Genomic DNA, 8564 nt, shown 5'->3' with positions numbered 1-8564 from the left:
GTATATGTAATGTCAAATTATGATGCCTCCTATTTTGAGGAGCACGAGGCTATTGCACTAAAGGGGGCTTTCTTGCAATAACAAGTAAATGGGTTAAATTGGTATACTCCTTTTTTTTTTTTGTACTATTATAATTATTTCATTAACTTGTAGAACATAACATGCATTTTTCTTACCTAACAATGCCACACCATGTACAATAACATTTTGATTCGCCACCACCTCAACATGTTGAATGCTTCAAACATGCTCCACTCATTCACCATGATGTTCAACATGCTCTAAAATATTCAAAAAAGGATACATGTCAAATTGCAATTCAAGATGTTAAATTCTATTCATAATTGCATAATTAATTTCCAATAGAAAATTAATACCTCCACCACTATGATGAACATAATGGCCATCATCATGTGTAGGTTCTATTATAGGATTTGAAGACTGCAGTAAAATGTGATGCACAATGTTATCATTGTTTGATATATAAAACACAAATTGTCAATTTATGTTGGAAACTAACACCATTTTTTTTCTCAACTATACAATTTGATTTACTTTTCATTTGACCAATTTACCTATGTCTCATCTATAGCACCAGATTCTTGGCGTTGGCTTTTTTATTTTTGACATAGGCATGCAACCATGAATTTAGAGCCTTCTTTCAAGGCAATTTTTTTATTTATCTTCATCTGTGGGCTCTACATTGAATTCTGTGCCCTATAATTTTTTCTTAATATCATCAGTTTTGGATGTATGATTTCATTAAAACAAATTGTTTGCAACATTATGTTGATCTCATTTTGGTTTTGACATATGAGTGACAATACACTTAAGTCATTACTTAACAAGTATTGAGTGCATGCCGAGTAAGTAGTGTATGTTGAGCATAAGTTGTTAGATAATGCATACTAAGAAAAATGTACAGTATACATGTTTCGAGCACTAGTATGTGCCAAGCAGACAGTTAATGCTGAGTCACTCTAGTAATGAGCAAGCTAGTATATGCCAAGTGATTCAGATATAGAGTGAATAGTGGATGCCAAATCATTCAAAGGTCATGTTACAACATTGAAGATATAGTGGATGTTGAGCATTAGAGGCTTCAAATGTTGAGTTAACAATTTTGGACATAGTTGTTTGTAATGACACAAAATCTTATGTAAACCAATTTTGGGCTGACTTAAAAGGATTTTTTTGCAATTCATGATAAGAATGAATCTATATTGAGATCCCTATATAGTACATGCAACCAATCAAATTAAGGAATGTTCTAAGTGGAAAAATGGGTGAATCATAATCATTGATTCATACCTAGCCTTAGGTCACCTAGGTCTTCCTAAGGAGCATAAACCCTAAAGAGTTTATGAGCAAAGAGAGAAGTTTGCATGCACAGACATAACATTCATGGTGAATAAGGGGTTTTGAGAAAGGATATCAATTAGATATTCAGTTAGAGAGAACAAAGGAAAATGGAGAGAGGACATGATTGCTACATACAATCAAAGAGGATTAGATATACATAAGGAAAGAGGTGATCTGGTATCTAGCAGAGAGGTGCTAACTAAAGGATCAAGTCTAAAACATTGTAACAGACAAATTGGTAAAAATCTCTTTACCAAGTAGTCGTTGAAGGCTTTTCTAAATCCTTTAAAAATGTGCTTACTTCATTGTAAGTTGAAGTCCTTTAACCTGGCACACTTTTAATAGGGTTTTGAAATCCTTTAATAGGGTAAGATCTAACAATCTTTGTAAGCCTTTAACAGGGTAAACCATTCATAGGGTAGATCATACTTTATGATCAAACATTGCAACCTTTATTAGATACACTTTACAACTATAGTAGTGAAGATTTGTGGGTGTCATCCCTACCCCAGTTATACATTCTTCACATTGGAGGGTTTTTGGGTAACCAAATATCTTATTTCATATGTGTTGAATGTTATTTGTTTTCATGCTATAGATGAATATGCTTAGTTTGGTATTTTAGTTTACATACAAATTGTGAGATGGATGTGTGGTGAATTTTTTAATGGATAAAATTTTGAAGTACTGATTCATTCCCCACCCCCACTCCCAAAGTTTACTTTCCCTATTATATTTCCAACAATTGGTATCAAAGCCTTGTTCTTTGGAAAGTAAAGGTTTGCAATTTTGAGGAAGGATCTTGAAGATGGAAGTCTACAAGTTGGGAAAACTCATTGAGAACCAAAATATTGAAATCTAGCTTTCCCTACATTTGTTAAATGAAGCAAGAGATGAGTTGAAGTGTTCATTAAAGGGAAGGAAAGAGATAGCTTTTGAGGAGAATGACACACATTATGAAGAGGTAGACAATACTGAACTATTTATAGATGGAAACTCAAGTGAATTTGATGTAGTAGTTGTAGATCTGATGCAAAAGAATGGCGCCCTAATTGAAAAGGTCAAAAATATTAGGATAGAACAAGAAGTCCAATCAGTATTGCTATGAGAGGTGACCAAGAAAAAAAGGAAAGTTGAGGAAGACAAAGTAATGATTGAAGATGAAGAATGGATATTAACAAATAAACTAGAAGAGAAGACATCAGAGGTAAAAATGATTTCTAACATACAACTGGAAACAATGAATCAAGTGATGATTGCCAATCATGAATTGAATGGAAAAGACATTAAGATCACAACCTTGAAGTTATAGAATGAATAATTGAGAAATGATCTAAGAAGAGAAAAAGAAATTACTGAAACTTTCAACAGACCAAGTTAAGCCATCAAGTACTTTGAGAAGTTTATGAAATCTCCTAGATCTAACAATGATACTATTGGATTGCCCAATACACTAGTATTGAGGGAAAAAAATCCAAAAGTGGTGATCAAAGAAATAAAAAGGTAAGAACTACAAACCCACTTGTCATAATTGTAGAAAGCTAGGTCACACAAAAAATGTTTGCAGAAGCATTAATATAAATTAGAACCCAAAGCAAAAATTCATGGGTTACTATCATAAGTGCAACAAGAAAGGACATCATGCACATAAATGTAGGACCAAGACTACAAACACACAAATATTTAAAAGATATTGCCATAATTGTGAGAAGTATGGACATGGAGAATAAGAAAGAAGATTTAATGGGAAGTGGACATCTAACAAGAAGACAAAGGGACAAGACAATGGAAAATCCTACAATTGGGATTATAATATAAGGAATTGTCGAACAAATTCAAAAGATCCTAGTAGTGAATTCTATAAAGGCAAAGAGAAGGTTGATGTTGAGAACGCCAAAGTATAGATGAACAAGACATGAAAGAAAAAGGAAGATTTTAATATATCATGTTCAGATGAGGTCACTTCATCTAATGGATCAGGTGATCACAACACCCCCAACTAGGAAATCAAAAGGTATGTGGGACTCATATTTCAATAACATATTTTACATCAGTTTTAAGAATCTATGTTCTAAAAATATTATATATGTATGAATTAAGATGCAATGTATTGGTCATAACCTAGAAGAGATCTATAAGTTTTGTTAGTTTTCATGTTGTTGCTGGGTGAAAATGAAATTTTAATTGATACCAAGCTATTAAAGGTGATAGTATTGGCCAAGATCACTATGATTGCCAAGCATAGTAGGAATCATGTGTAAGCTGAGTGAGTTGAAATTACTATGATATCCAAGCTAACAACTATGTAAGCACTGAGCATTTATCACTAATTTTTAAGGGTTATATGGTCAATTTTTGAGTCATTTGCATTCATTTAAGTTTGAAGAGAGTAGGAAGAGAATAACGAAAACTAAGGTGAAGGATTCAAAAATTTGTGAGTTGGATCCAGCTGCTACTCATAACCAATCATCAAATTCATAAGGTATTTATGATTTGCTGAACAACACTATATAAATTATCAAAAACCTTAGTTATTTTAAATGGTTTCTAGTTATTTTACTGTTGTTAGGAAGGAAGGAAAAGAGGTTTTGAATGATCAATTAATAAGAAATGAGATTAAACAACTACCCTTTTGAGCTATTCCTAAGATCTCATACATGGGAGATCCAACTAGTGCATTATGAATGATACCGCCACAGGTTTTCATGATACAAGTTATAAAATGTTACTACACTTGTAAGGTTGGAAGTATTGGAGACATGAAAATTAGAGATTTGTATGGAAAACTATGGGTTGATGAACTATTGAAGGAAGACAATAAAATTATAGAGACAAAAGGATTAACTCATGCCCTAGATTTTCCAAATGTATTCAAAACATAATGGATTAAGATAGTACTATGAAAAATAGATGATCACTCTATATGGGTGGGAAATGGCCCCACCAAGATCACAAAAAGAATCATTCAATGAGTAACATAATATCTTACCCTAGATAGATCCAAGTCCATGCAAAGTTATGCTATGGATGTAATTGAGAATAATACAGGGGTTGTATGAAATAAAAGAGGAATGACCATTGACGCAATTTTAGATCCCCTAGTTGCATTTGCAATGAGAATAATTGCTCACATGTTCTTTTAATCTAATAGATTGAATAGTGTTTCTTGTGTGGCTATGTATTTGGGCTACACGATTGTGAAGAAGGATCACTCTTATGACCTTGCCAAGTTACAACTCCAATAGTTATTAGAAAACATGGGAGCCATAAGAAAGAAAAAGAGTGCACAATGCAAATTTGGTTCATTACTAGTTTGCATACTTTTCTATGTGTAGAACACATTTCACTCATTTTGAAAAGTTTCTTGGAAGACCAACATGTCTATTGTAATTCAGATTAGAGAGTTCATAAATTAACTTGGGGACAACTTTTAGTTAGTCATGACTATTTATTTTGAATATTTTAAGAATTCTATGAAGAAAAGGATGAGGATACCAATGTGACTAGTGGAGAAACATTATGATGATATTTACTTCTTAGATGATGCTAATCACACATATGTACAAGCATTTGTTCCAAGGGTTAGATGGCTCAGACCATTACCTTATGAAATCAATGTGGATGATGCATCAACAACTATCACAACACTATTAGCATAAGAACTAGAAAAGAGTGCAACATCATTTGGAAATTATGAGGAAGCCAAATCATGAATTACAATAGATTTGAAGATAACTTCTACAATGAGAAATAAAAATAAGCTTGTGAAGAAGCTAAAGGAAAGATTTGGTGAAGGGGAAGGAGAAGAAGAAGAAGATGATGCTGATGAAGATGTTGAAGAATTTCAACCAGCTTGAGAAGCCACACTTACAATTACATGAGGTCAAGGACAGGACCAAGAGTAAGAAGTAGAACATGATGAAGGTGCTGAGGAAGAACAAGCCAATGAAGTACCCAAACCTATAGAAATAAGAAAAGAAATGCCAAGTAGGCAATAATGAGTAAACCAAGGACAATTGTGAAACTTATACAACAAAAGCCAACAATACTTGTTACCAGGGATATCACAAGGGAAATTGCAAAGAAGACTCAAGAAGTTAAGAAGCCTAAAGGTAAAAGAGCTATTGTAGCTACCAAGCAAGATGAGCCTAAAAATAAACAAAGGAGAAAATGTGTAGCTGTAGCTGAATTAGATGAGGAGAAGACTAAATCAGATGATAATAGTCAATTCCAAGTGGTAAGCCACAGTACCTCTTCTAATTTAGACAACTTGTGTAATAATATAAAGAACAATGTAGATTTATCAAGGTTGACACAAGTTGAGTTGGATAAACTTGGAAAGGTAAAAATGAATAAGGTTGAAGAATTTGTATATAAGATGATGGCTACATTTAAGAATGCACCTATTGAGCTTGCCAACTCATTACTCAAAAGTCTATCTATGACAAAGTTGAACAAAGGTGGCAATATAATTTAACATGTGAAAGGAATGTAAGGGAGGCTACTCTAGCTACGGTCATGCTAGAATTGGAAAAATCATCTATGACTAAGGCCATAAATAAATAGAAGGGGAGATTTTATCCGAAATAAAAAGCTTTCAACATTTTGCAGAATAATATTAAAGAGGTTGTCAAATAGAGCACCTAGATATGGAAATTTATCTATGGGTTGACAATAGAAAATAAAATTGAACAAGCACCTGAGGAGGTAGGTGAGGAAAAAGATGAACAAGAGGTAGTGGATATTACCAAGGATGGATCTTTGAAGGATGGACATGAGGGAGGCATAGAGAAGGAAGTAGATGTAGAGGCTATAGCTAAAGAAGAGCAGCAAAAAGATCATAATATACCTGAGGTACATATGCTAAGTGCCAATCCCCCTCATGTGGACCTAGCAAATCAACATGACAAAATTAAGATAAAGGATGGCTTTGATAAAAAAATGTATAACATCAATCCTTTGATAGAGGATTATTTGAAAAAGGATGCTACATGATTCTAATTTAGCTATTAAATTATGCACTAATTCTGTGTTAGTCAGTACAAATGAGATTGACAAAGCATCAACAGGGGAGAAACATAACACTAACACATCTAGTGTACCCCTTTCATCTATAGAGACAAGAGGTCCAGAAGCACTACAGGGTGTCATCATGTACACACATGTTTCAATGCCCATCATGGTATATCAAAGAAATGACACAATGACATCAAATGTCAACACATTAATGCCAAATTCTTCAGTGCAAGTAGTATTGATAGTTGAGTAGGATGGGACACAATTCCATATAGGTTAGGAAGTTAGTCTCACACCATTTCACAGGTACAAGATGAACAAGAAGATAAAACAAAGAAGGAGAAGCATAGGACGAAAGAGTCAGTTTTGAGTATGAAATGAGAGAAACAAATAGAAATTTCAACAATGGTTACCCTACCAATCTTTGCATCTCTCATTCCTAGTCAAAATCTTCATAGGCCGAGTGTAGATGTTGCACCATTGCAATCATCAAGGCCTATTCCTAATAAATATAAGGTTGGTGAAGGCACATCTTATGGAGATGTCAACTTAGATGAGGTGATTGAACTTCAAAAGTTTGATCTATCAATGATCACCATAGAAGAAATGAGCATATTGTAGGAAGCTCTAGCAAGGAAGAAGAACCAAGAGTTACTTAGAAGGGAGCATAAGAAAAAAAAAGTTCTACATGACATCAAAGACATATTTCCTAATGCATTTAGCCTCCTAGAACCTAATAAGAATAAACCTATTATTGAGAAACTAGTGAATGTGATTGACAGTGATGCAGACCTGGATACAAATAATAAATTACTAGAATGGTCTAAGAAGAAGTTCCAATCAAAGGTCAATGAAAATATTTCTAGTGCAGTTGCACTAAGTTAGGTTGAGTTAGAAGCCAAAAAGGAAGATGTGAAGAAGGTGTTAGAGAATATCCTTTGTCTATACACAAAGTTGTGTGATGTGAATTTGTTCATACAAGAAGTATAGAGACATCTTGAACAACTAGAGGGAGATATAGTGATTATGAGTAAAGGCTTAAAATTATCTCCTAGTCAAAGTCAGTCACATTTTCAAAGACTATTATCTACTCAAGGTTAGCTAACTAGATTACATGCACAAGATGTAAATATTTGTGCTACCTTGATAAGTATTCAAACCATGTTGACTCCACACATGCAGGTGTTGGACAAGGAACTAGCCTTTGCGGAAACATTGATGAAGAAAGATTATCATCTTTCTACTCATGAAGGCTTAGTAGACCTTGCTACTAGGCTAGATGTTAAATTTCATTTTCTAGAGGTGGCATGCAATAATTGGGATACAACACTCAAGATAATAATGGAGGTCCATAAAACATTTTTTGAAAAATAAATTATTTGTCTACCACCTAAGACATAAGTCTCAAAAAATGGGGATATTGAAGTGAAGGGGAATATTGAAGAAAGAGGAATTGATATAGAAATAGAGAGAATACCCAAAGGGGGAGCTAATTCAAAATAGACAATGAAAATAGTTCAACATATTTACTTAGTAGGAGTATTAGATTTAGATACAACATAGAAGAATTAGCTTAGGGGGGGTGATGAAGTTTTTAGGTATGACTAATAGGGCAAAGTTTTGCAAAATTTTCAATTTTTGAAATGTTTTATATGAACCAAGTAAATATTAAAGATTATCTAAGTTATGCTCATAAGTTAAGATCATATAGGCATGACAAAGTGTTTTTTCCACTCATGCCAAAGGGGGAGATTGTTGATCTCATTTTTGTTTTGACAAATGAGTGACAATATGCTTAAGTCATTACTTAACAAGTATAGAGTGCATGTTGAATAAGTAGTGTATGCTGAGCATAAGTTGTCGTATAATGCATGCCAAGAAAAATGTATAGTATGTGTCGAGTGCTAGTATGTGTCAAGCAAACAGTGAGTGTCATGTCACTCCAGTGATGAGAAAGCTAGTATATGATGAGTGATTTAGATGTTGAGTGAACAGTGGATGTCAAGTCATTTAGAGGCTATGTTACAACATTAAATATATAGTGGATGCTAAGCATCAAAGGCTTCAAGTGACAAGTTAAAAGTTTTGGACATAGTTGTTTGTAATGGCACAAAATCCTATGAAAACTATTTTTGGGCTGACTTAAGGATTTTTTTGCAATTCTAGATGATAATAATGAATCTATA

Source organism: Cupressus sempervirens, chromosome 11 (genome assembly GCF_028749045.1).
Source record: "Cupressus sempervirens isolate cs-2001-9-10 chromosome 11, ASM2874904v1, whole genome shotgun sequence".
Taxonomy (NCBI): domain Eukaryota; kingdom Viridiplantae; phylum Streptophyta; class Pinopsida; order Cupressales; family Cupressaceae; genus Cupressus; species Cupressus sempervirens.
This window is presented reverse-complemented; position numbering follows the sequence as displayed.